Consider the following 27991-nt stretch of genomic DNA (forward strand, 5'->3'; position numbering starts at 1 on the left):
TTGTGTTGCAATACTGCAACCTTTAGTACTTCAGTTTCCTACCTGCTGCTCCCTTCAGATTCCATAGACACAGCCTAAAATTGTGTTTGATTTTTTTTTTGCAAATATATCACATTATTATCTCATATTCAACTTGTGATCAGTTACAGTTCCAAGATCATTTTTTTCCAATACAACTGCCCTTTAATATATAACTCTGCATTGAATTTACTTCAGCTGTTAGTCTAATTTAAAATTACTGTTTCTCATCCACTCATCCATATGAGTATTCTACATATATCCATAGTTTCATTTATATTTTAGGAAACATTCAGAAGCATTTATTATAATATTTTGCTTAGTAAAATAGGAAGGGCATATCATGAAATTCTTTCTTTAGAATTTTAATTAATAAAAAGCTATTAGTTAGATCACACTTTGGTAATTGTTTTAGCCCTGGAGAACAGACCATTAATATCATTTTTTAAAAAGCTCTCCTAATAAGAGCTATTCTTGTACGGCAATTGCTTTTAAATCTCTTGAGGGTGTGGTATAATATTTGACTGTTCCAGTTCACAGCTTTCAACATCCAAAGGACATGCTGCTGTTTCTAAGCATTTAATTTGATATGGCAATCAATAGCCATTTCTTTTCTAACCACAGAGATAAGCTCTTGCACTGTTTTCAGATGGATGGTGGATTGTGTTGTGGTTAACATGCCCTACTATTATAAATACCATATGATACCACTGATTTGAAATTTGTTCTTCAGCTGGTTTTCTGCTGCATCTTTCCTCTGTCCCAGCCCAATATATTAAGCAGCAACAATGATATGATAGTGATTTGACAGCTAGGGAACTTCAGTCCTGGGAATAATCTGATGTCTGTCTGTTGAAATGAAACATTCATAGCAAAGCATCTCATACCAAATCTCTCTCATACACATCTGTCTTAGGCAAGCTGATTATGTGATCCGCAAGCTTTAGAACTTGGGCTGACATCTGAGGATCTGTTAGGTTACATTTAACAAATACATAAATATTTTCCCTAAGGAAAAACATTTTTTTAGATTGTTTAGAATTAGATTTACAATCAGAAAGGAACTACATGATAAGAAAGCTTTTGAAGATCTTCCAAACCAGACTGCTTATTAAATCATGTTATGCCTTTTTGGGCTGAGGAAAATAGGATACAATAGGAGGGGAAATATTGTTCATAAGATCTCAAATTTTTTCGGAGTTCTAAATAACAGAATATTTAAGAAAAAACAGAAGACATGAGATCAGGCAACTAAAGTAAGATTATTTATGGAGAAGTTAAGATGAAAGTTTACTTTATTGATAATAGCAAATCCTTTGGTTCCACAGATCATGTCAAAATTTATAAGAAACTTGACAACCCATGACTCCTTGGGTCATTGTTTCAGAGATATTTCCTGACCAGATTCTTAATACCTTTAATAAGAGCAGAGCTTCTACCAATCTTGAAAGATTCTTAAAAATTCAGGGAAATATTCCAAAATGTATCTGCCTTTAAAAATAATCCATGTTGAACTGTATAGCATAGTCAGACATCAAAAGTTGATTACAGGAAATGTGTTATGGCATTTTGTATTATGTCATAAAATACTTTATGAGAATTTTATATCATAAAATGTTTTATAAAGTCTGCCAAATTTCAATTCCACAGTAGTCATGGGTTCTGAATTTTGGACTCCTTCTGTAAATTAATTCATTTGAGATATCTTGGTTGAAAAAGTTTTGCCATTCAATGTACCATTTCTATGATGATAGATAGATGATAGATAAATAGATAGGTTGATAGATAATAGAGAGATGGAGATGGAGCTAGAGAGAGAGAGAGATGCCAGATTTCAATTCCACAGCAGTCATGGGTCTCTGATTTTGAACATATTTTGTAAATTAATCCATCTGAGATTTGAAAAATTAGACTACAGAATAGAGAATAACAGAGTTGGAAGAGACCTTGGAGGTCTTCTAATTCAACCACCTGCTCAAGCAGGAGCCCCTATACTATTCTGGACAAATAGTTGTCCAATTTCTTCTTAAATACCTTCACTAATGGAGCATCCACAACCTCTGGAGGCAAGCAGTTCTACTGATTAATTGTTCTCACTGTCAAGAAATTTCTCCTTAATTCTAGGTTGGATCTCTGTGTGACAGCCCCTCAAATATTGGAAGTCTGCTATCATGTCATCCCTAGTCCTTCTTTTCATTAGACTAGACATTCCTAGTTCATGCAACCATTCATCGTGTTTTAGCCTCCAGCCCCCTAATCATCTTTATTGCTGTTCTCTGCATTCTTTCTTGGATCTCAACATTTTTTTGTATCATGGTGAGCAAAATTGTCTGCATTATTCCAAGTGTGGTCTTACCAAAGCAGCATAAAGTGATATTAACACTTCACATGAACTTGATACTGTCCCTCTGTTGATGCAACCTAGGACCTCATTGGCTTTTTTGGCAGCTGGTTTGTATTGAAATGGTGGTCTACTATGACTACTCTCACAGTTATGGATATTGAGGCAGATATCACTTATTCTATATCTATGCATTTGGTTTTTCTTGACTAAATGTAAAACATTAAATTACATTTTGTTGAAAAGAGCCAATTATTCAAGTCTGTCAAGATCCTTCTGGATTTTGAACCTATCTTTTAACGTGTTTGCTATTTCCCCCAGCTTGATGTCATCTGCACATTTGTTGAGTTTCCCTTCTGTCCCCTCATCTAAATCTTTTATGAAGAGTACTGAGCCTAAGGTGGAACCTTGTAGTACCCCATTGGATGCTTCCCTCCATGTAGATATAGTTCCATTGAAGGCTTCACATTGAGTGCAATTCATTAGCCAATTACAAATCCACATAGTGCTGATGCTGTCTATCCCACATTTTGCTATCTTATCAAGAAATAGGCTGAATTAAGCGGTTCCGCTTCCTCCCTGCTACCCATCACTTTTTTTTTGCCGTCTTATCCTATTTCTTGACCAGTTGTTTCCTTGGCTTTTTTCCTGTTTTTTACATCTTTAAAGAAACATTTTTTTATTATTTTTGAGGTTTGTTGCAAGCCTTAGCTTTCATGAATTCACCTTTATAGATTTGGGCTATATGCTAGTATTGTGCCTTAGTTATGTATCCCTCTTTCCATTTTTTATATTTGTCCTTTTTGTCTTACAATTTATCAGAGATGCAGTGATACTGGATTCTTCTGGAATCTCTTTTTTTCCAGTACTATTGTGCTAGTCTGGGCTTTTATAATCTCATTTTTCAGAATTTCCCAAGTTTCTTGAGTTGTTTTCTCTTTGAAGATTTTCATGCATGGAATCCTTCCCAAGCTCTCTCTAAGTTTGTTGAAATCAGCTCTCTTAAAGTCTAAGATACTAATTTGACTTTGTTCTATTGTTTCTGTCTGCATTATGTTGAATTCCAAAATGACATGGACACTCTCCCCCAAAGTTCCCCAACTTCAAACTCATCTATCATGTTATTTCTGTTAGCCAGAATTAAGTCCAGCATAGCTGATTTTCTAGTTCCCTTCTCTACCTTTTGAGAAACAAAGTTGTCTGCTAAGTTCGTATGAGGTACTATTTCACCCAGGTAAAGGTTACAGGCACAAAAATTTTAGTAGTATATGGACGAAATATTAGAATACTAATATTGGAAAAAATAGAGAAAGTTATATATCTCATTTTGCTAACAAAGTACAGATATGTTAAGTATTAAGAAGTTACAGATAATGTCAACCTGAATATTTAGTGAACTTGCAGTTGATGGTGAAGAAGTGAAGTGGAAGATAATTTTTTTCCAAAAATAAATAAAAGTGGATAATGCAGATGTAAAGAGGAGATTAATTTTAGGAGAAAGATAATGTCAAACTCAGGACAATTATAAAGAATAAGGACATTTCAAAGGCATAAACAGATCTAAAGAATTAAAGCAATTATTTTTTCAGTAGTAATACATGCCAATGAAAGTTAGACTTTGAGAAGAAATAAAGAGGAGGAGGGGAAATTGCTTTCAAATTATATAATTTAGTCTTAGTACAAAGAGTATCATAGATTGCCAGAACCAGTCAATCATTCCTGGACCAAAGAGATGCTGAATGTTCCCTTGAGTTGGTGCTTAACAAATAGAAATTCACATATGTTGAATTGTAATACCAACAGGCAATGGAACAGTAAACAATTATTATGTTTGGTAAGATGGAGAGAAATATAAGACCATGAATAAGATAGATGAATAGGACAATTTACTGGAATGTTATTGGAAGACATCATTGTTAGGGCCAGATCATGCCATGACTGTCACCAGGATTCAAACTTGACTCAACCTAGATGATAGAAAGAAATTGGTGATTTTCATTTTCCCCTCCTACTGGTTAAAGTATTAGCTCATTTTAATTGTTATGATGACATCTCTGCAAAGAATTAAAGGATTCCATCATAAGAAAAAACAAGGTAATATTTAACCAAAAGAGAAAAATTAAGCCTTGAAAATCTCCAGTTTATTTTTATCACTCAGATCAGGTAATTAGAATAAAATAAGAGGAATACAAGATTGAAGTAGATACTGATAATAAGGCACAAATTTATAATAAATTAACGTAACAATAATGAATTAAACATCTTTTTTCTTGAATTTATTTGTCAGACCTTATTCTAATTCTTCAGAATGCTAATTTTTTTGTACATTATATATAATTGCTTTCCTTTACTTCTATGCTATAGCTTTCACTCTGACCCTGTGCCGATTTCATCTTGCAGTTATTGCTAAATGCCATGGTCACACTTCACTATTTTATCTGGATGGTACATAGCTGAAGTTGCTTAGTTTACAGGCCATGAAATTTTGATGAGTTGTAGTTAATTTTGCATGAAAATCAAGAAGCTGGGGCAGTTAAAGTCATTCACAAAAATGCGTGTCTTGGTGAGAATATCCTCAAGCTGAAATTATTTTTAATTACTTTAACTATTCCTTTCCTTCTGCTTAAGTTTTTAAGCTTATATATGTATAAAACATGAATCAGTCTATGTGTTTGTGTGTCTTATGCTTTACCTTCACTCACTTCATCCTAAGTTTCCAATTCAAATGATGAAGTTACGAATATACTATATTATTAAGTTTTGGCAACATGAATTTGTGTCTAACATTACAGATTAATTTTGGATGGGGGCATTTATTAGAATAGGCATTGCAAAATTACTGAATTTTTACATTATATTCAAAATGTTTCCATTCCACCAGTTCCTTCAGCCAATATTAAATTTAAATTCAGACTGAAAAAAGGGTAATCTACCTTGAAAAATAGATTTTAAAACTCAGAAGTAGTGTTTAAAGAAATAAACAATTGAGCATCTACTTTCTTTTCTTTGTCATGATCTCAAATTTCAGCACATGATTCAACTTCAAAAACAAAAGCATAATTGAAATGTAATCTAAAAATCACATTTCTGAATGAAATCAATTCACACAAAAGGAAATGCATAGCTACCAAGGCTATGCCTGATAATCTAGATCAGGGATAGGCAACCTTGGCTTTTTTATGACTCGTGGACTTCAACTCCCAGAATTCCTGAGCCAGCATGGCTCAGCTTGGAAACCTCTCCCTTTGCCCTCAGCATGGCTGGCTCAGGAATTCTGGGAGTTGAAGTCCACGAGGCATAAAAGAGCCCAGGTTGCCTTCCCATGATCTAGATGATGAGCCCAGCACTTTTCTAGGGTAAAAAAGAAAGCGATGATTGCAGGAAAAGAAGGACTATGGTTGCTGATATGCTAATCCTATGGAATGACAAATTGGCAAACAAGTGGAACGTAAGTAGCACTACCTGAATGGTTTACACTATAAATCATTTTCAGAATTCTGAAGGAACAGAGAATAAATAGAGAACACCAGTTTGAAGAAGGCAGCTGTAAGCAAAGCTTGGATATCTGGAGTTACCATATTATCATTTTCAAACCTTCATTACAATAAATTTTGATCTCATTACTAACAATGAAATGTAACAGGAAACAGTAATTACACTCATATCATTCATGTATGTGATTGAGGGGGACAAAATAATTATTTATAGCAAAGACAGTTTTGCCAAAGATATTTTGGAGAACTTTCCCACAGAAAACTAATGGTCTTATTAAAATGTAATTGTGCCTTACTTTAGCAATGATCCAAGTTAGTCAATAGTACCTCATATGAAATGAAATAGAATTCTGTTCTCTTTTTTTCAGGTTGTTCTTGGGTGATAAAACCATAGCTCCTGAGCAATTCCTGGAAGTGAGGAGTACATATGGTAAATGCCCAAAATGAATAATGTTTCCTTAAGTTTGACCCAAAAAGAATTTGCTTTATATCTTTCCTTCCCTAAGCATAAGAGTTTACAATTTATACTAAGTTATTTTCTACCCTATTATTTGGCCATTGGCAAATGACATATATTCAGCTTTAATATGCCCCTTTGGCTCTTTATGCAGCCATACTGGTTTCTTTTGAGTGCTGTTATTTTTCTTCTTTGTTGGTATTGTGCTAGACTGGGCTTTTATAATCTCAATTTTCAAAATTTCCCAAGCTTCTTGAGTTGTTTTCCCCTTGAAGATTCTCATCTATGGAATCCTTCCCAAGCTCTTTCTAAGTTTATTGAAATTAGCTCTCTTAAAGTCCAAGACACTGGTATAATTATGTTCTATTGTTTGTGCTTGAATAATGTTGAATTCTAATATTGCATGATCACTCCCTCCCAAAGTTCCTGTGGCTTCAACACCTTCTATCATTTAATCTCTGTTAGTGAGAATTAAATCCAATATGGCTGATCCCCTAGTTCCCTTCTCTACTTTTTAGGAAACAAAGTTGTCTGCTAGATTTGTCAGGAATCTGTTTGATCTTCCACTTGGTGCAGAGTTTATCTCCCAGTTGATGTCAGGGTAATTAAAGTTCCTCATTACTATTGTGATGTGCTTCCTACATACCTTAGTTAACTGGCTAGAAAAAAGTTCATCTATTTCCTTTGTTTGGTTGGGTGGCCTATGACATACACCTATGGCAATTTCCCCCCTTTTATATTGACCCAAATGCATTCAAGACAGTTTTCATCATTGTTGTGCTCTATTTCTGTAGTGATGTAGTTATTTCTTATATAGAGAGAAACTCCACCTCCTCTTTTATTTGGTCTCTTTCTTTTAAATAATTTAAATCCCTCTAGCTGTATCTTCCATTTGTGGGTTTCATCCCACCATGTTTCCATAATGGCAACAATATCATATCCATGTCCTGGTTGTCTCAAAGGTGCTTTTTCAAAAAGTAACTGAACCTTTTTTTGTTTTTCCTTGAAGATGTTTCACATCTCATCCAGGAAGCATCTTCTGTTCTTAAAAAGCTTTTTGAATGAGAACCAAAACATCTTCAAGGATAAACAAAATCCAGATGCCTTTTGAAAAAGTGTCTTTGGGATACTGCCCAGTGAGATGAATAGGAGGAGGAGGAGGAGTTAATGTCCAAAAATATTAACTATAGACTAATTAACCTTTTAAAGGGAAAATTTGGTTGAATTAACTAGAACAGGTTAGCTTGCTACCTTGATTGTTAAAATTACAGAATTTAGAATAAGTTGTATATTTTTTTAAAAAAAAATAGTGCTTCCTCTTTGGAATATTTTCTCTCCCCTGCATCATTCAAAAATTCCCTACTGGGAAATATCATTAATATTTAATAACCCACTGAGAGAAAACAGTAGTACTCATTAAATTGAGATAATTGGAACAGTAGCAGGGATCTCTAAAATAGTTATTGAAATTCAAAAGATGACAGGGTAATTCTTATAAATAAGGTTTTCTAAAAGACAATTGCAGTTTTTTAAAAAAGAAAATAAAAATCACTACTGTATTTTTACTAGTACAGATGGATATCCTTGTGCTCAAAATCTTGAATTTTTTTAATAAACCTGAAATAATAATTTAAATGAATTAATGTTGGATTTATAGACTGATTGTTGCACTGATTAATAGAATAACATTTTTATGATCCACTCCAATCTTCTTTCAGTTAAAATATAACTTTAATTGGTTTTAGGGAATCTAGTTTTAAATTACTTCTTACTTCGCTATGCTTCCATTTTTTCCCAATAATTTTATTAAGTGTTTCACTGATAAAACTAATATAATAACATAGTACAAAAATACATACAAAATGAAAGAGAAAAAATATATTAAACTGTAGAAAAAATTCTCCCTCAAATGGTAGTAGTAAAATAATGTCCTCTTTTATCCCCAGCAAATATATTAAACATGACAGCCAAATACATGATCATTCCATTCATTACCCTATTTTCTATTAACTTATCTCTAACTCTTTAGCTCTCTTTATTAATCAGCAAAGATCCAATAAAAATTAATAAAATACCTAACAATATTGGCATATAATCACTGTTTCTATTTAATTTAAATCCTCCTTCTCTCTCTTTAATCAAAATCTAATAATCCCAAATAACAATTGGAAATAAAATGAAAAGCCATTAAACATTACCAAAATAGTAACCCTTTATTTACATATCAAAAGTAATATATAGATATTGCAAACTAATCCATTATGCCCAGTTATTTTTTTAAAAAAACTATTCAATCAAGATAACCATTAAGCATCACTAACTCATTATTTAACCATAATCAAATAAATCTTTTTGTATTTCTTTTCTTGATCTTCCAGGCCATTCCTAAGTCTCATAAATAAAAATCTAAGTCTTGTTTCCTTCTATCATTGTCTCTTCTCTTGACATTCTTGTCATCTTTATCCAAATCCATTTGTAATTTCCACAGAGTAACTCCAATAGATTTCTCATATTTCAATTTAAAAGTGTAATCCACATCAGTCTTTTGTTATATTGTTTCTATGTCTTTTTTAATGTTTAAATGATCATCCAATTCCATTTGTAAATTCAATATTTCAAGATCTTTCTTGTAGGCTATAATTTTTAAGTTCATCTTAAACTTCATTTCAGTTATCTTCAGAGAACCTGTTTGTCTTTGGTAATAATTCCAATATAGAATTAAAAAGCTTGAGCATTTCTTGAGCCCAGAGTTCCTTTCCTTTAAGAAAGTTGGATCAACCAATCAGCATGCAGGATGTGCATCTCCACACAAGGCATAGTTGAGTTGTGTGATTGGACACAAAAGGAATTTGTCTTCGGTGCACCTTTTATGTACACTGAGAGCTTATGTACTGAAGACAGTACATTCCTTGTGTGTCCAATCACACGTGGCGAATAAAGAATTCTATTCTATTCTAAAATATTCTGTTTACAAATAAATACATATTGAGAATCGAAGGACTTATTTTTCTCATATTCTCTTGGATCATGTTAGACTATATATAGTTCTATCCTTTGTACTTTTAAACTATTCTTCCTAAGGAAATCAGATGATTGTACTGATGTGGGCTTTTCAGAATACCTATATAGATTTCTGGGTACTATAAAGAAATGTGCTGTAGTCTGTAAAGAAATTTTTAATATATTTTTATTACGTATATCTTGTGAATAATTTCTATTAGGATATGGGAGATTTACAGTTTATTTATAGCTTTGTCATTGTATATTAGGCCAAAACTAGTTATTATGCTTTCTCTAGAATAAATTTCTGAATGACAATATAAAACATAGGATCAGAAGGAATCAACCAGAGGATTATTGCTGGAACTGAAGAAGAATCAAGTCCACCAGTCTGAAAAAAATACTAAAAAAGACTATTGCTGGGGCTTGAGAAGAACAGGAAAAGGAAGTATATAATAGTTGCTTAAAGCAAGTGGCATAGATTAGTAGAGCTACGTAAAATCTGTCTAGCAGATCTCTAATTCAGAAAGTCATCCTTTGAAGGAATAATTGATTCATCTAAAAAAACCAATAAAAACAAAAGGCTAGACACATCAGAGTTTGACATGTTGCAAAAAATTGAAGAGTTGAAAGTCAATAGGTTTTAAGAATAGCATGATGGAGAAAACTGCTATATAATATTATTCTTGATTGTCAGGATCAGTTTTAGGAAAACAATAGAGTAAGGAAGGCTGATATAAAGGAAATTAGAATTTACCAAACTTAGGAAATTTGGAACTGTAATTAAGAACACATTACAAGAATATTATATATTTAATTATATCATCCTTTCAATTGAAAAACAGCTAACTGCCTTAAAATAAACTTACTAGTAAAGCATCTATCTGTACAATTTTTCTAAACCATTTAAATTTAGGTGGGTTATTTTAGTGCAATATTTTTCCTAACATTAGGGCTGAGAACTTTGCAGTATAATGATGATGATAATGATGATGATGATGATGATGATGATGATGATAAGGAAGATGACAAGGAAAAATAGTGAAAACTGAAGGAATCAAAAATAACATTAAGAGTCTGGATGAGGAAGATTACTACAAATGCTTGGGTATCCTTCAAGCTGACAACATCAAGCACACTGAGGTTAAGAAAAAGACTAGAGATGAATACATCAAGAGAGTGAAGAAGATCTTAAAGTCCAAACTCAATGGAGGAAATACCATGAAGGCAACCAACACCTGGGCAATTCCAGTCATTAGATACACAGCTGGAATAGTGCACTGGACTCAAGCAGAACTAGAAGCAATGGATAGGAAGACCAGAAAAATAATGAAAATGAATTATGCCCTTCAGCCACACAGTGACATTGACAGACTTTATCCACCAAGGCAAATAGGAGGGCATGGAATGCTGCACGTACATCAGATGGTTGAAGAAGAAAAAAAGGCTTTGGAAGAATATCTGAAGGACAATGATGAAGATGCACTGAAATTAGTATATCAGGAAGGCTTACTGACTACTGGAGAGACCAAACTGGCCTACAAGAAAGACCAAATGAAGAACAGAATAGAGGCATGGGAAGACAAAGCACTACATGGCCAGTACATTAAAAAAAAAACTGGGAAAGCATATAATAACAAGACCTGGCAATGGCTAAGAGCAGGAAAATTGAAGAAAGAGACCGAAGGACTAATTCTGGCTGCACAAGACCAAGCCTTAAGGACAAATGCATATAAAGTCAAAATTGAGAAGACAGCAACAGACAATAAGTGCCTCCTGTGCAAAGAAGCTGAAGAAACAGTGGACCACTTGGTAAGCTGCTGCAAGAAGATTGCACAGACTGACTACAAGCAGTGGCATGACAAAGTAGCAACAATAGTGCATTGGAAGATCTGCAAGAAATACCTGTAAGCAAGAACTGGTGGGAATCATAAAATAGAGAAGGTAATAGAAAATGATAAAATTAAACTGCTCTGGGACTTCAGAATTCAAACAGACAAGCACCTGCAACATAACACCCCAGACTTAACAATTGTCCAATAAAAAAGACCAAAAAGTCTGGATAGTGGACGTGGCAATGCCTGGAGACAGCAGAATAGATGAGAAACAACAGAAGAAGGTAACAAAATACAAAGACCTACAAATAGAAATAGAAAGATTGTGGCAAAAGCAAGCAAGGGTAGTACCAATAGTAATAGTCGCCTTGGGTACAATCCCAAAACAACTGGAGCACCACTTGAACACCATCGCCATTAACAAATTCGCCATTAGTCAATTGCAAAAGGCGGCCTTACTAGGAACCGCTTTCATCCTGCGACGATATATGTAATATTATCAAACATCCACATCTGCCTATCCCAGGTCCTTGGTAAGGACTCGATAGGTAGACAAAAATGCCAAATCCAGTTTGAACATCTGGCTGACTGTGCGATGATGATGATGATGATGATGATAATTAATAATAATAATACAATGCATTAAACCTGTTTTTAAAGGAAACAAATATAGAATAGCAATATTTTTTCACTCTATGCATGCAGTCCAATGACAAAATGGTAGATATAATTTTCTTTTCTAATAGATCTTGCCTAGAATGCAGAGCAGTCTACTACTAAGTGTTCTGCTTCATGCAGCACTTCCTGGAATGATTGTATTTTTTGTTTGTGGTTGCTCTGACTGTTGACATCCTGTGTGTGGAGGGGGGGAGTAGCAACCCCTGCAGATTCCACAGCAATAAATTAAAATATTTTTATTTTGAAAAGAAAGGAAAAACCAATGCATCAACCATAAACTACCCTGAACAGAAAAACAAATGCATGTCCAAATATATTATTAAAAATCAGACATAAATTTTCCACAGCAGAATTTCCCCTAAAAAAGCACACCTTCTTAACCAAAGGGTCCAGGATGGTATGTGTTATTGTTTATGCAGATTGTCACATTCACTTCAACAGAGGAAACAAATACTGTATGCAAAAAAGAACAAAGGAATTCACTGGTATCTTGCTTTTAATGACTGAACTAAGTAGCATAGATCCATAAAAAGCAAAGGAGATTTATATGTACATTAGAATTCACATTAAATACAAAATAGTTGGAAAGTACAATAGCTTTAAATATATTAACAATGTACTCTTTTAGCTAGTTGCTTGGTTTGTTTCCTTTGCTTGTGTTTTTAGTCATCCTGGAGAGAACTGTCAAATCAATATACAGATAATACATGGCCCATTGCTAATGTTACATAAATTTTACATAATGAATAATATAAGCATGTTTATGAGGAAGGAAGCATGACTGTTCAAAGTTACTTAGTTTGAAGACTAGACTATTAATATATTCATTTTTCCAAGACTAAAAGCTGTACAAACTACCTAACAGGGCTGTTCTTTGAATAAAATAGAAATGATTCATGCATGCATTTTTGTGAAGTCTGGATTATGGTCCAACCAGCTAAAGACATAAATATTTTCTAGTTTTACCTAGAGTTTCCTGAATCAAAACAGAATTTTTGTTTTTACTCTGCTATGATTTTTATTTATTTAAAAGATTTATATGGCTGCCCTTCTTAAACAACTCTGGGTGGCTCACCACGACAGTAAAACCAGAACTATAAAACAACCATAAAACAAATATTGTTGCTAACTTTCAGTTGCTGATGAGTAAAGAAAGAATTTTTTTACCTCAATTCTCCCTATCCTGGCACCCTCCAATACAGTGGATTACAACTCCTATCGCCCCCACCTTGCCTAGTACTTCTGTAAGTTGACAGTTTGGAAAAGCAGTAAACGCTTCAGCAATTGGATTGTATGTGAATGTTTTAACAATTTAGAAGTGAAACAAATCTCTTTGTGACAGGATCAGGCAAGATATTTTATAAATCATATCAGAACATGGGCTAAATGGTAAGGGATGCTGAAGGCGTCATCTAACAAGAAAAATAAGACACTAAAATTATCTTGACAGAATTTTCAGAAAGTACTTCACATGTACAAACATATCTGACTTCTATAATCATATTCCACACAGCTCCAAATTTATTTGTTTTGCTGTCTACCTTCTGATCTCTTTTGCTGGCCTGGGTAGCAAAACTCTTCTCAGAAAACAGAGAGAGAGATGAAGGTAAGAAAAGTGATGTTATCTTTTTCTTGAAGAAAACCTTCATTTTCCTTGCACCTAGAAACTACATAGAAAGTTACCATCATTTCATAATTTTAGTAAGCCTTGTGTGAATGTCCACTATAATGTCATTCTAATTGAATATTTAGCAGTCAACAAGGTCAAATATAGTAATTTCAAACATGCTTGGAAATCCAGATTTACTTCAATATGCAGCAACTTAGACTAGGCTTGACAGTTCTCTGACCTTGCTCTTTTATATGTTTATTCTCCCAAACCATGATCTGGAAACTGATCATAATTGGTCTCCTTGCTTTCTTAACTTCCCATAAGGTATATGGCACATTAAAATGATAGCTATAAAATATTTATTTTGCTATTGTTGCTAGCTGGAGCACAGCACTAACAAATTAATTTCTGCTAAGGAAAAGATCCAAGCCTGTAAACAATCCTCATAAAAGAGGAGCTTAACTTACTAAAGGAAGAGTGTCAGAATAGAGTGTGATCCAGGAACACAATGACAAGGAAGATGGAATGTGTTATTATTGATATGGGATGTGTTTATTAATAACATTACCCTCTCTTATTTTCTCTTAAGTTTTGACTTGTTGGTAACTCATTATAGGTAGTCCTCAAATTATGACTACAACTGAGCCCAAAATTTCTGTTGCTAAGCAAGACAGTTGTTAAGTGAGTTCTTCCCCATTTTATAACCCTCCTTGCCACATTTGTTAAAGTAAATCAATACAGTTGCAATACAGTCATTAAATGAACTGCTGTAAGTTGAGGACTACCTGTATTTGTAGTGGTGAGAACTGCAGGAGTAAGTGCAATAAAATAAAATAAAAATTAAAAATGCGTGCATGAATCATTTCTATTTTATTCAAAGAACAGCCCTGTTAGGTAGTTTGGTCTGAGATAAAGCAACTGGCAATAGCCATTCACTGAGTTCCATGGTCTAAATCTGGGTCTTTCCTTATTTAGACCAGCTACCCTAACCTCTACAATATGCTGGCTTGCCAAAGCTGTGAAAGTCATAGTAGCTGCTTTTATATCCTGGATTTAGGATCTAGGAGATTTAGCTCTGAAATCCATGCTCACAGGGTTAGGTTCCCACTGCTGAAATGTTTTATTCATTTGCTTGCAGTAACATTTAAAATAGCTTAAAGACTGGTAGGAAGCTGGGAGATTATGATGATCCGCAGTGGTGCAACTATATAGTAGTGGATAGACACACCACACTATAAGAAAGATAAATTACTTGGGTGTTATTATTTATTTATTTATTAAATTTATATGCCTCAGAAAGTGGAGGTAAATATCAAGGCATCAGAAAATAGAAAAAATGAATTAAAGAAGGAAAGAAAAAGTGGTTGTTTTTCCTCACCCCTTTGGAATGCTATGTAGCCACTATAGAAGACCTCAGGTGGAATCTGAAAGTCTGTCTTTATTTGGGAATAGATTTCTTTCAAAACAGCATGGCTTTCTTTCAAATAGATAAGTTTGATTATGGTTTCAATTGTACCTGATGAAGTCAAGACCTTCTTGATTGACCCCATTATAAAAATCATGTCATTCCCATTGTAGCCTTCATACTGTATGAGTAGAGAATAAAACAGAATCATATAGACTAGACTAGACTAGACTAGACTAGACTAGACTAGACTAGACTAGATTATAAACTAACTAAGGGCACTGGTCTTATTTCAATTTATAATTTGAACTATACCACTTATAGCAGTGATGGCGAACCTTTTAGAGACTGAGTGCCCAAACTGCAACCCAAAACCCACTTATGCATCGTCGAGTGCCAGGTGGGCGTGGCCCATGGGTGGGCATGGCTGCAGTGGTAATGGCAGACTGGATGGGACTAAAAAGTTCAATCAATCAATTCCAACTTTGCAAGATCTTTTTTTTCCCATGAGAAATTGAAATTGACTGATTGAACCTTTTTTTTTTTTTTTTTTTGGTACACGGCAGCGGAGGCCTAAAGCAAAAAGGTTTTATAAAACCCAACTGAAACCCTAGGACTGGGGCGACGGCGCGCATGCCCACAGAGAGGGCTCTGAGTGCCGCCTCTGGCACCTGTGCCATAGATTCACCACCACTGACTTATAGCTACTAACTATTGCATAATAATATAATTTAAATATTATAGTATTGACATAAAATGTCATACAATATTCCAACATGGGAATATTCTCATGTTCCATAATATAAATGTATTTGTTTTTATTCTTAGCTAATTTCATAAAGTTTGTTAGTCTCCTTTTTAAATTATTTATTGTTTTTTATTTTCTTGGGGTTTTTTTCCATTGACTGTACATGCAAAACTAATAATTTTTTTTAAAAAATTCAAGTTAAAAGGAATTGCAACCTTTTTATCACCTTTAAAATAAAGTTTTGTTTTGTTTATCTCCCATGAGGAAGAGATTAATTTTCTAGTCCACTTGCCATTATTTAGAAAGTCAGGAGGCAGCATTGTTGAAATTATATCCATTTTTGCATTTTAATTTTTTAATTGATAGACTAGCAGCAGAGTATATGAGAGACCCGTCTCTTCCAAACCGGAGTTAGATGCCATATGAGGCACCCACAAGAAACCAAATGATGATACAGGCACTATACTGTTGCTGCTATGTCTGCTTTCCATCTCTAATATGTATCCCTAATACCCAGCTCTCATTTTATTCCTTTTTTTATCATCATTACAAGGATGAGAAATATGCAACCAAAAAAGTAGGGTCCCAGTGGCAATCCATAAAAAGTTGAGTTTGAGTTCCCAAGCCTAAATAGTTATCACCAAACTCTTGTTTTTAACGTGAGAGTGAAAATTATTAAGCATAATGGAGAGTCATCATGTTAATTATATTTTATTTCAGACTTCAGTTCTCAGTGGCCTTGCTTAAAGTGACTGGTTCAGTGACAGAATGCAGGCTTCACAGGCTGAAGACTCAGGCTTACTTCCTGGTATTTATTTCCAGGTAAGACTGGGAAAGAGCCTTGTGGAGATCCTACAGTCATTATCAGAATCATTAAGCTAGATACCTTGATGATTTAATTGGCCAAGGAACTTCTTCTATTCTTCTGGAGTTTATTCAGAATCCTTTCAAATTAAGTTACTCTTGACTCCCTTAGTCCTAGCCAGTGAGTCACAGCAAATGCTGTTCAGAAAGCATGAAAGGACAGAGTCTATAATCATTTTATTTATAGTAAAGTTTAATCAATCACATAGTAACTCTCCCTCTCTATGCAGATTTTCTGATTAAAATTAAAGTAAAAAGGAGCATTCCCTTTGTTTCAGAATGCCTGGCCACCGTCAGATTAACTTGACTACAAGAGTAGTTATAGCAAAACTACAAAGATCTCAGTTCTGCCAATGTGCATTCATTTAAACCTGCTGCTTTTGTCTTTCCGCCAGTAACAAATTGGAAGGCAAGTATCAGATTTCTGCCTTCAGGCCTTATCATACTGCATCTACTGCATCTATTTATATAATTAGCTTGATCAAGAGGGCATATTTGGGAGTTGGCAGGACCAAACAAGATCAAATTGGGACTGGTAATTTCAGTCCAATTTCATAATTCCCTTCTAAAAGGACTTTCTTCCCCCAGATATTTACAAGGGGATTCAATATCTAAATAACTCTCTCTCTCTCTCTCTCTCTCTCTCTCTCTCTCTCTCTCTCTCTCTCTCTCTCTCCCTCCCTCCCTCCCTCCCTCCCCCCCTCTCTCTCTTCCCCCCCCCCACACACACACATACACACGCACACAATTTCTGATATGGAAAGCTGAAGTGATCTGGATAACTTTCTTATATTGGACTTACAAACAAAACTTGTTAAAATTTTGAAAAAATTTCTGACAACAAAGAAAAATGAGAATAAATAAAATTTTAGAACATTATTTAAGGGAATTAAAGACCAAGATTGTCAAAAGGCAAGGAAAATAAAAACATAGGTTGTTAAAAGTAAAAGGAAGGAATATAAAGTTGGCTTATTTAATCAAAGTTAATTGGATTATCTCTAGTAATTCTTAAAGGATTTTTGCTGACCAGGATTGAATGACAAGGCTTTAAAGATTTGTTTATAAATAAGAGATGAGATATTGGGAGAAAAGATCATTTGTTGTATTTTAAGAGAAGATGGTAAATTGCTAAAATTGTTTATAATTGTTCCTATTAAGCAGAAAGTTATGTGTGTGTATGTAAAATATTCTTATTTTTTTCTTTTCTATTTTTCTCTGCTTTTTGCCACTATTTTTTTAGTTTGTATTGGTTCTTATCTTTTTACTTGTAATATTCAATAAAATTACTATTAAAAAGACAAAGGTTGAGTATTTAGAATACCATAAATACTGCCTATTTTCAGTGTAATTAGAGAACAATTATAAATATCATGGTAATAATCATTACAATGAGTCAAAAATTACTGGAAGAGTGAAATTGGAGAAACAAAATGGTTCACAATTGTTTGATTATATGCCATCAAGTAATTGTCAACAATTAGAAATCACATAGGTAAATTTTCTCTGTGATACTCTGTTCCTATAAGGCTATATATTGTCACTGAATCTATCTAACTTACACTGGAAATATATTACATGAATTAGGACCTTTGCATTCAAGATTATATTCATCTACCAATCTAGTAGGGAGAGAATGCTTAAAGTAGATACCTCACCTCAGAAGAGATTATGGCAGTTGTAACCTCCCCAAAAATGATATATTCTGTAGCAGCTTCATCATTCTGAAACAGCTTTTCTTGAGGCCAGATGTGCCCTGGTCCTATAACATGATGAAGACAGTCCTCTTCAGGCAGATATTCTCATAGTTAGGTCAAGTTATCAATAGCAACAGTTTGTACTGCCATTTTTATTAATAGCATTTGATGGTTTTAATTACTCATTATTTTTATAAATAATTCATGGTTGTTTTGTAAGCCATCTAGAGTCACCAGAAAAAGCATCATAAAAGCGATTACAAATAAACAATTAAATAAAACACCTGTGCTACTTTTTTTCCTAGAGCATCCCAGAAAAGATTGCTATCTTAGCTAAGGCTGTTTGTTTCCCTTCTGCAATTTCTTCTCTTCCAATACATCTGTAAAAGTACTAGAAAAAAAGAAAGAAAAGCAATGTAAAAGTGAAAAGGATAAGCAAAAATCAATACTTTCCAACTACCAGAATTTTTCCAATGAGAAACAGATCTCTATTTCACACGAATGCAATATAAAACATACCTATCTAGTAATAAATTACACTGCTTCTGGTTTTACATCCAAGTAAATATGTTTGTAATTGCAGCCTTAATTAAAATTCTAATTTAAAATGCTATTTATTTCTGGAGTTAGTTGTAATCTCTAATTGAAAATTCAGGTCCTGTATGAGTAGAAAAAGAGCTATCGTGGGTGTTCTGCGGAAATAGAGCTCTGAAGGAATTCAACTTGGCAAGGTTCTCCTAGCATGGAAAAGCCTGGAGACTTCCTGATTTTTTTAACTGTAATTAGCTCTCTCTAAACAAAAAAAAGTATTCAAAAGCTTAAGGTTCTACAGAATTTCAGTATCACATTCCTTGAAATTAACAAAAAATCAAAAAGCATCATTGAACCTACAGATATAAAGGACATATGAATATGACAACCTGTCCTGCGAGGTCTACATCATCTCTTTGTTATTCTCTCTGAGCACTGCTTCAATGCAAGCAGCTTCCAGTTGGAAGGGTTGAGAAAAATATTGTCTATGTGTACGGTAGTATTGGAATGAACAAATCTATTAATTTCATCTAATCTTTCCATCTGTAAATGTGATTCATCCCATTCACATATCAAAGGTTTATTTTTTTAAAGAAAGTTCACATTAAATTCCTATGTTTATTTGTTAGCTTGAAATATTATGAACAAATACATTTTATGCAGATTTGTTACATATATTTATTGTATGTTACTGGCAATCCATGCTGCAAAATTTGGATACTACTTTCAAGTTATATAAAAATATAAGAATGAACGTCTCATTAAGATTATTTTCAAATGTAAATAAAACAAATTTCTGCTCTATACCTAGTCTATAAGGCATATTAGGAAACATTTTATCAATATTGTGGTCACTACAGCTTTTTGATTGTTCAAATTAACATTATTAGAGTTGTGTTTTTAGCAGCTTCTTATGAAGCTGCATTCTTCTAAGAGCTAGATCTGCATTTTCAGAATGAGCATTATTTCATTCACAGTTTTGCTGAGATCAGTGACATCCAGTGGTTGCTGAAGGGGGTAAACAGAACAAGATAGCAATCATGATTTCTTGATCATGCTTATTTTATTAGGTTTTTTTTTTTACTGTATTAATAGTAAAAAAAAATGGCAATCATAACAGCCTGATCAAAGCCCTGGTCTTTTGTACAGGCATCAATATCATGTGCACTTACAAATGGATGGGTCTTTTATCATGTCACTGCCACTATAATCTTGGGCATTTTTTAATACTTTCTCCTAAGTATCTTTGAAGAATTCCTTTCCTACAATTTGTTATCTGCTCAAGACAAAACACCAGATGGCAAAGTTCAAAAGTTTATTAGCACACAAGACAAAAACATTGAATGCAGCTGATCCTTGGCAAGTAATGTAAATTATTTTGTAATCATATATAAACAACCAGTTTGCACATATCTGAACTAAAATCAACTTTAACTTTCCTAATAAGGAAAAGCCTCATTTCTTATTTTTTAACTGACATGTCTTATTTCCTGTTGCTAGAAGCCTAACATTTATTCATGCTCCTTCTTTATCTGTCCTACATCACTCTTTTATTTTTGTGGAACAATGAAGTGTCCTAACTTCCTTTCTAAAATGACATTAATTCAGCTTTCTAATTCCTTTCAACAGCATGGAATAGGAATCTTCCACTCTAGATGAGTTCAAATCACCAGGACAAGATAGATTACATCCCAGGGTTCAAAAAGATCTGGCAAATGTGATCCTGGAACCATTGAACACAATATTTCAAAGTTCCTGGAATATTGGGGAAATACTAGAGGACTGGAAAAGAGCTGATGTAGTTCCAATCTACAAAAGGGGGGGGGGAGTGGATCCAGAAAGCTACAGATTGACTTGAGAAAATCCTGAAAAAGAAAACCTTATTGCCCTTTTTTGACAAAGTGACTAATCTAGTAGATAAAGGAAATGCTATGGAGATAGTACACTTGGACTTCAGTAAAGCATTTGACAAAGTAGACCACAGCCTACTTCTTGGTAAGGTAAAACAATGTGGGATAGACAGTACCACATCCAAATGGATTGACAAATGGCTGATCAACCACACTCAGCATATAATCCTCAATGGAACTACTTCTACATTGAGGGAAGCATGCAGTGGGCTATCTCAAGGTTCTTTTCTTGGGCTTGGTGCTCTTCAACATCTTCATAAATGATCTTGTTGAGGCAATAGAAGAGGAACTCATAAAATTTGCAGATGACACCAAGCTGGGGGGAATAGCTAACACCAGATAGACTTCAGAACAATCTTGATAGACTTGAATCCTCAGCCCTAGCCAATGAAATGCAATTCAGTGGTAAGAAAAATAAGATCCTATACAGGTATAGAATAGGTGATATCTGGTTCAATAGTAGCAACTGTTAGAGGGATCTAGGTATCCTATTAGACCAGCACTTAAGTATGAGCCAGAAGTGTGCTGCAGCTTCCAGAAAAGTCTATGCAATCCTAGGTTGCATCAACAGACGGATAGTTTCAAGATCACATGAAGTATTACTACTTTATAGTGCACTGGTGAGACCATACTTCTGTGTCCAGTTCTGGTTATCACAATACGAAAATGATGTTGCGACCCTAGAAAGAATGCAGAAAAGAGCAACAAAGATGATAAGGCATCTAGAGTCTAAAACATACAATGAACGATTGAGGGAATTAGGTATGTCTAGTCTAACAAAGAAAAGACTAAGAGTGTTATAGTCTTCCAGTATTTGAGGGGCTGTCACAGAGAAGAAAGGGCTGACCTAAGGCACCTGAGGACAGAATAAGAAGTAATGGGTACAAGATCATTAAAGAGAAATCCAACCTAGAATTTCCTGACAATGAGAACAATTAATTAATGAATGCCTTACCTCCATAAGTTGTGGCTGCTCCATCACTGGAGGATTTCAAGAAGAGGTTGGACAGCCATTTGTCTGAAATGGCATAGGGCAGGAGTGTCAAACTGCCAGCCCATGGGCCAGATGGATCATAGCACCCCATTGCCGGCAATGGCAAAAAAAAGTTGTGATACATTGCAACATGTCACATGACGCTGCGAGTGACACCCCTGATTGAGCAGGTGGTTAGACTAGAAGACCTCCAAGTCCCTTCCAACCCTTGTATTCTATGTTCTATGTATTGTGAGAGATTTCTCTCTCAGTTATGCACACATATTGATGAATTTAGTCTATAATTAATCTGGAAAAATATTGTAGATCATGGTGGGCTTTATTTGGATACTCAAGCTAAAGGTTGACAATATCTCAATAAAGATGTCAACTCACTATGAGACATATATGAAAACAGAAGATTTCATGCTAAGGATGTTTAGGAATAGTGATGAAAATAAAACAGCTAACTTTGTTGTTTTCTTATACAAATCCATGACACGTATGCATCTATAATATGTGTGCCTTTCTGATAACTGCCTTTAGAAAGGCTACAATGGACCTGAAAGAAGTGTAGGAGAGGGCAACCAAGCAAACAGGGGCTCAAACTTTGCTTTTAAGAAAAGACTAGAAAAGTGGTAAGATACTGTTAATAGATGATAGACAGATGGATGGAATTTGTCAAATAATAACATTTAATCTTATCTTGCATTCTTATCTTTACATACTTTTTAACATACTTTAAAAATAGTTTTCATTTCTTTTTCTTTTTCCTTTATAAAATCTGCTGAAACTAATCTGGTGATATTCTGGTGATTTCCTGGCCAGGTATGACCCAGATTTGATCCTGGTGCATAGGAGAAATATAGGAGACTACCTGGACTGTAGACTACAATGGACAGTTAAAAGGAAATTGCAAAGCCTTCAGAAAGTACAGGATTAAAAAAATGTTAACTCACAGCCTGGAACACTATTTACTCTTTCCTGCAAAAGTTTATTTGCACAAAACCCTATTAATTTGATTCAGCTAGCCACTTATAAGTAGATAAGTGGCCTTACCCAAGCTTATATATGTTTCTACCAAACTAGATTTCAGTTGCAAGATTATAGTGCAAATAGAATGAACACTAGTAATATCTGCTTATGAGTTTGACCATTTTTCCTTTTCTACTTTATTGCCAGGTCAAACAGAGAAAACAAGGTCAAGTGGATAAAGGAGAAGTTTGAGAATACCAAGAGCTGATCCTAATGCAATTTGAAATAGAATGAGGCTGACTTAACTGTCTCCAGTCTAACTGAAGTTCTAGTAAACCACCTTGTTACCCATATATGTTATTGAAATATTAATATAGGCATGACTCCAATACAAATTTCCTGATATTTACTCAGAATTTGCATATTGATACCGAAAAATGCTGAAAAGAAGAGCATGAAACAGGGAGGGCAACCATATAATAATTGTTGTGAGAAGCAACTAATTTCAAGTCATATTATCCAAAACTACCTGAGAAATAGGAACATTACAACCAGGGTCTCCTATTTCCAAGTTTCCCAGGAAATTCAGGATACATGGTTAATGGTATATAAAATCACTGAATTATGGATAGATAATTCCACTATCTAGCTGCTCTCAGAGTTGGAAAATAATTCCTAATATTCAATTAGAATTGGTCTTCCTGTATTTATTCAGTGCTCTATATTCCAGAATAGAGAACAAGTTAGGAACTTCTGTGTGACAGCTATTCGGGTACTTAAAAAGCTGTATACTATACTTTCTTTATTCTCTTTTATTTGCTATTTGTTGGAAGAAGAAAATAAACTAGTCAGACAGCATGAAATAATGAAACATTGGAAAGCAGTGGCCAAGATTTCCAATTGCCAAGATCTCCAGTTGAGGATTATTGTTTTCAATGATGCAAATTGTGAGAATAATAGATGTGTGGCTGGCTGGAGTCACAGTGCTATATACAACTGCTAGGAAGAATGAGGTTAATCAGAAAGGAAGTGAGATGGTCATTTGGCCTTCGCCTCAAGCTCAAAAGGGGAAGGAGGTTAAATGCAGATTTTCTATACTTTTGTTTTCAAAGTATTTAAATTCATTTTTGAAAGCCACCCACTAGAGCTAAACTAGACTTGCAGCTAGTTTCTCTGCAACTCATTCCAAGAAGTTGATAAATATGACCTTGACAGCAGCCCTTGAGAACTGGAAGCTTATCTCTTCCTTATGACTCCTGTCAGAACAGAATTGTCTTTAATTATTCTCTGCCATTTTTGCTTCCTATTTGACAATACAGTTTGATGTATTTATTTCAGTTTTAATATGATGCAGTCAATATTCCCTTGCTTCCAATCTTCCTAAATGTTTATGTCTAGATTTCTTCATAACAGCCTGAATATTAAAAATAAAATGCTGTGAATATGAAGAAAAATATCTTAGGTCCAGAACATGATTGATGATACTTTCAGAGAGGTGAAAGTAGGGCTATACCATCTTGGAGAAAAAGTCTAAAGACTCTACAAGCTAAGGAGAAAGTACAGGATGGAAGAAGTAATGTGGAAGTTGCATGCAAATTCCTTATCATCATCTGAGGCTGACAGGAATAATGCTTCTCCCTGTAGATAACTTTACCTTTAAAATCTAGCATAATCAGAAGCTACAGGGCTCATTTCCTGGTTTTAATTTTTAATACATCGTACCCTTTTCATAACAAAGTGGTAAATACTGTTATTTTAAAAAGGCTATCTTATTCTGTAGTCATATTCGTGTTGTAATTTAAATCAGGGACAGGAAACCAGTTTCTCTATTCTTTTTGTGGCTAATACAAGTGATTGGAGCTACTCATAGCTGATTTGACCTTTTAAGTTGATTAAGTTTATCCTCTAAGATTTAATGCAGCTTTTGCTTGGTTTTCTTCTTACCAGACAGCAACAGAAAATTGCACAGTGAATGGGGGGGGGGGAGATAAAACAGGCAAAATATTGGCTATAACTGTGGCTGACATCTTCACTTTTTTAAAGTCCCTCCCGCCCCCCGCCCCACGCACACACTGATTACCAATATTTAGGACCTTTGCTAATTGTTAATGAGATATTCCAAAAGATTTCTAAAGCATGGGAAAAAAAGGAGGGGCACTTGGGAACACAGGTAACTTATACATTCCTGATTTAAATGAATTTAAAATGGACAACTTAATTTCCTTTTTTAAATTATTATGCTTGGTAATCAGAATTCTTTGTTCGCACCATGTATACAGGAAGGAATATAGCAATAACAATAGCATTTAGACTTATATTTAGACCCATAGCACTTTACAGCGCTCTCTGGGAAGTTTACAATGTAGAAGCATTATTTACATGTTGCTCCCAACAATCTGGCTCCTCATTTTACCAATCTTAGAAAGATGGAAGGTTGAGTCAACCAAACCCTAAGGAAATAATATGCTATTGTCTTGTCCCAAGAAATGTTGCAGAATGTGCACCCTCAGAATGGATTGGGCACATGAATCTCCATTCATAAATGGATCACTTTTACACTATTCTGTTTAGAATTTTAATATTACACAAAGGTGGGTTCACAATATTATATATATGTATTTAAATAATGGTCTCAAATAACAATCAAATTAAAAATATTATTACCCAATTAGACTTTTTTAAAAAAAAATCATACTTATTTTATTATGTAGCAACCATAAGCAAATCTCTGCACAGCCTAAGTTGAAACTAGAGCGTCAGTTTGTATATTTTAGTTGTTAATATTTAGAATGTGGGGAACTATCTGATAGCATTTTACCACCATATCCAAAGTACCACATTTGTTATACCACAGGACAGGTATTATAATAAAATGAGTTTTATACTCTGAAGCTGGAAGTGATATTAACATTCCAGCTAATAGCTGTTATTTATAACATGTAGTCCTCAACTTATAACCACAGTGTAGTCTTGAATTGCAGTAGTAAAGTGTTGCTGTCGTTGAGGAACCACATGACCAAGCTTGATTTTACTACCATTTTTATTACAGTCATAAAATGAGTCACTCACCCAAGCAAATCACATGGTCATTAAGTGTGGTCAGCAAATCTAGCATATCTAATGGATTTCTTTTTTCCAGAAACAGAAAAAAGTACCTAAAACAGCAAAAAAAAAAGGTTACAAATTCAGGTCACATGACCACAGGATGTTTCAATAGGTCATAAATGTGACCCAGTTGCCAACCACCAAAATGCAACATGTACTGTGGACGGGTGCAGCAGTTGTAATTTCAAGGACAGGTTTTTTTAAAGTCTATCATAACTTTGAACAGCTGTTAAGCGACCAATCATAAGTCAAGGGCTTACCTATATAGGGAACATTCAAAACACTTTCCCACACTGCATAATGGAGAAGTGTAGTTGTTTCCCAAATTGCAAACTGTGGTATCAACAGCTTGCCTGGAATTTAGTAGATGACAAATTGGTACTCTTCTGTGAACAACATTTCTGTACATGAGCTTCTGCTCCCTTAACCTCAATTTAAAATCCATTAAACAAATTTGAATTAAGATTCTAAGGTTTGTCATGGAATACATTTCAGAACAGACACATTTTCATATGGAGAATAGCCACAGAATTAAAGTTCCATAACTGAAAAGTAGTCACAAAGAACTCCTGTCTGTGTTCTGTCTCCTTGCCTGGCAGAAACTTGGATTATATCTTAAGATGATTGCCTTTAGTGGAAAGTGCATTTATTCACAAATCCATATTTAGAATTCACATTTCCCCGAGTACCCTTTATTCTTCTAAGTTACATATTCACAATACCTGGCAAGATCTGGAACAAAGTAATGAGACATATTACATCTCTAGTAATAATAAGTGATCAAACAAGATAAGTGTATACAGGACTCCAACTTACAGACACTGAAACACTGAAAGGGCAAAGCAATTATTTGATATAGCCAAGATTGTGTTAGAAAGTGGTTTACGTAGAGTCCTACATACCATAGGAGAAAGCTTCATCCTCTTTTTAGTCATCCCTTAATTTCCTAAAGCAATTGAGCTTCAGAAGTTTCAAAAAGCTCAGTAGGTCAATATAACATTTCATATATAATCAGTGGTGGGATTTAAATATATGAACAACTGGTTCTCTGTGTGGATGCTGTTCATTCTGGGCCTGAGCAACAAAAAATTAGCTACCGGTTCTGCTGAACTGGTGTGAATTGGCTGAATCCCACCACTGTATATAATCCATCTGATTTTGCCAAATATCATCTTCAAGCTATTTATAATTGTGATAATAAATGTATGCTCTGTCTCTTTATCAACATATAAATAAAAGTCAGTCATTTACCATAATCAACTTGTCCAGTATATTCAGCAAGCAGGTAGCCTTTCTTTTGAATCATTGAAATTGGAAAGGACAGCTCCTTGTTTAATTATCTTTCTTTTAAAGGGACACCAAATTTAGTCAAAGCTTGGCTTGATGTTGAAGGCAGGTTGTTATAAAATAATTTGAACTGATAAGCAACTGAAGAGGTCAGGGCGTAGAGAACATATTTTAAAATGAAGCACTGCACTTGCAATTTACAGATTGATGTTCCTGTACATTTCTCCAAAGATTACACTCGCAGCATGCATTGATTTCTTTTTCAGTCATTCTGTGATAAGATCTTCACTGAAGGATGTGAATCCTGTGAAAGATCCAAAGCATTTTAGCCATCTGATCTGTCCTAGGTCCAGTTGGTGAAAAATCAGATTTTCTGTAGATGTCAGTCTGCATTTGGAATATATGGAATCTTTAGTTAACCCAGTTGACTATTATTAAACCATGCTATTATGAAAGAGAGGCAAATGTCCAGGAGCTACTAACAAGGAGCTCTGCTAAGCATCTAATCTCTCAAGCTAATTCTGCAGAACCATTATTATTATTACTATTACTATTATTAATCATCGCACAGTCAGTCAGATGTTCAGACTGGATTTGGCATTTTTATCTACCTATTGGGTCCTTAGGACCTGGGATAGGCAGATGTGGATGTTTGATGGTATTACAGATATCATCGCAGGATGGAACCAGTTCCTAGTAAGGCTGCCTTTTGCAATATTATTATTATGGATCATCGCACAGTCAGCCAGATGTTCAGACTGGATTTGGCATTTTGTCTACCTATCGAGTCCTTACCCAGGACCTGGGATAGGCAGATGTGGATGTTTGATGGTATTACAGATATCGTCGCAGGATGGAAGCAGTTCCTAGTAAGGCCGCCTTTTGCAATTGACTAATAGCGAATTTGTCAATGCCAATGGTGTTCAAGTGGTGCTCCAGTTGTTTTGGGATTGCACCCAAGGAACCTATTACTATTGGTACTACCCTTGCTTGCTTTTGCCACAGTCTTTCTATTTCTATTTGTAGGTCTTTGTATTTTGTTATCTTCTCCAGTTCTTTCTCGT

The 27991-nt window shown here is 34.4% G+C and overlaps 1 long non-coding RNA gene across 1 annotated transcript in view; it reads left to right on the plus strand.

Moving 5' to 3' along the window:
- LOC120316801 overlaps window positions 1-22886 on the plus strand; it is a 37576-nt gene extending 14690 nt beyond the window's left edge. The window contains exons 2-4 of the long non-coding RNA XR_005559058.1: window positions 6222-6283; window positions 16309-16410; window positions 22743-22886. This is a non-coding gene — a long non-coding RNA (uncharacterized LOC120316801). The remainder of the gene's footprint in view (window positions 1-6221; window positions 6284-16308; window positions 16411-22742) is intronic.
- The last annotated feature ends 5105 nt before the right edge of the window (window positions 22887-27991 follow it).

The sequence above is a fragment of the Crotalus tigris genome, unplaced genomic scaffold (assembly GCF_016545835.1).
Source record: "Crotalus tigris isolate CLP2741 ecotype Arizona unplaced genomic scaffold, ASM1654583v1 scf7180000017589.2436309, whole genome shotgun sequence".
Taxonomy (NCBI): domain Eukaryota; kingdom Metazoa; phylum Chordata; class Lepidosauria; order Squamata; family Viperidae; genus Crotalus; species Crotalus tigris.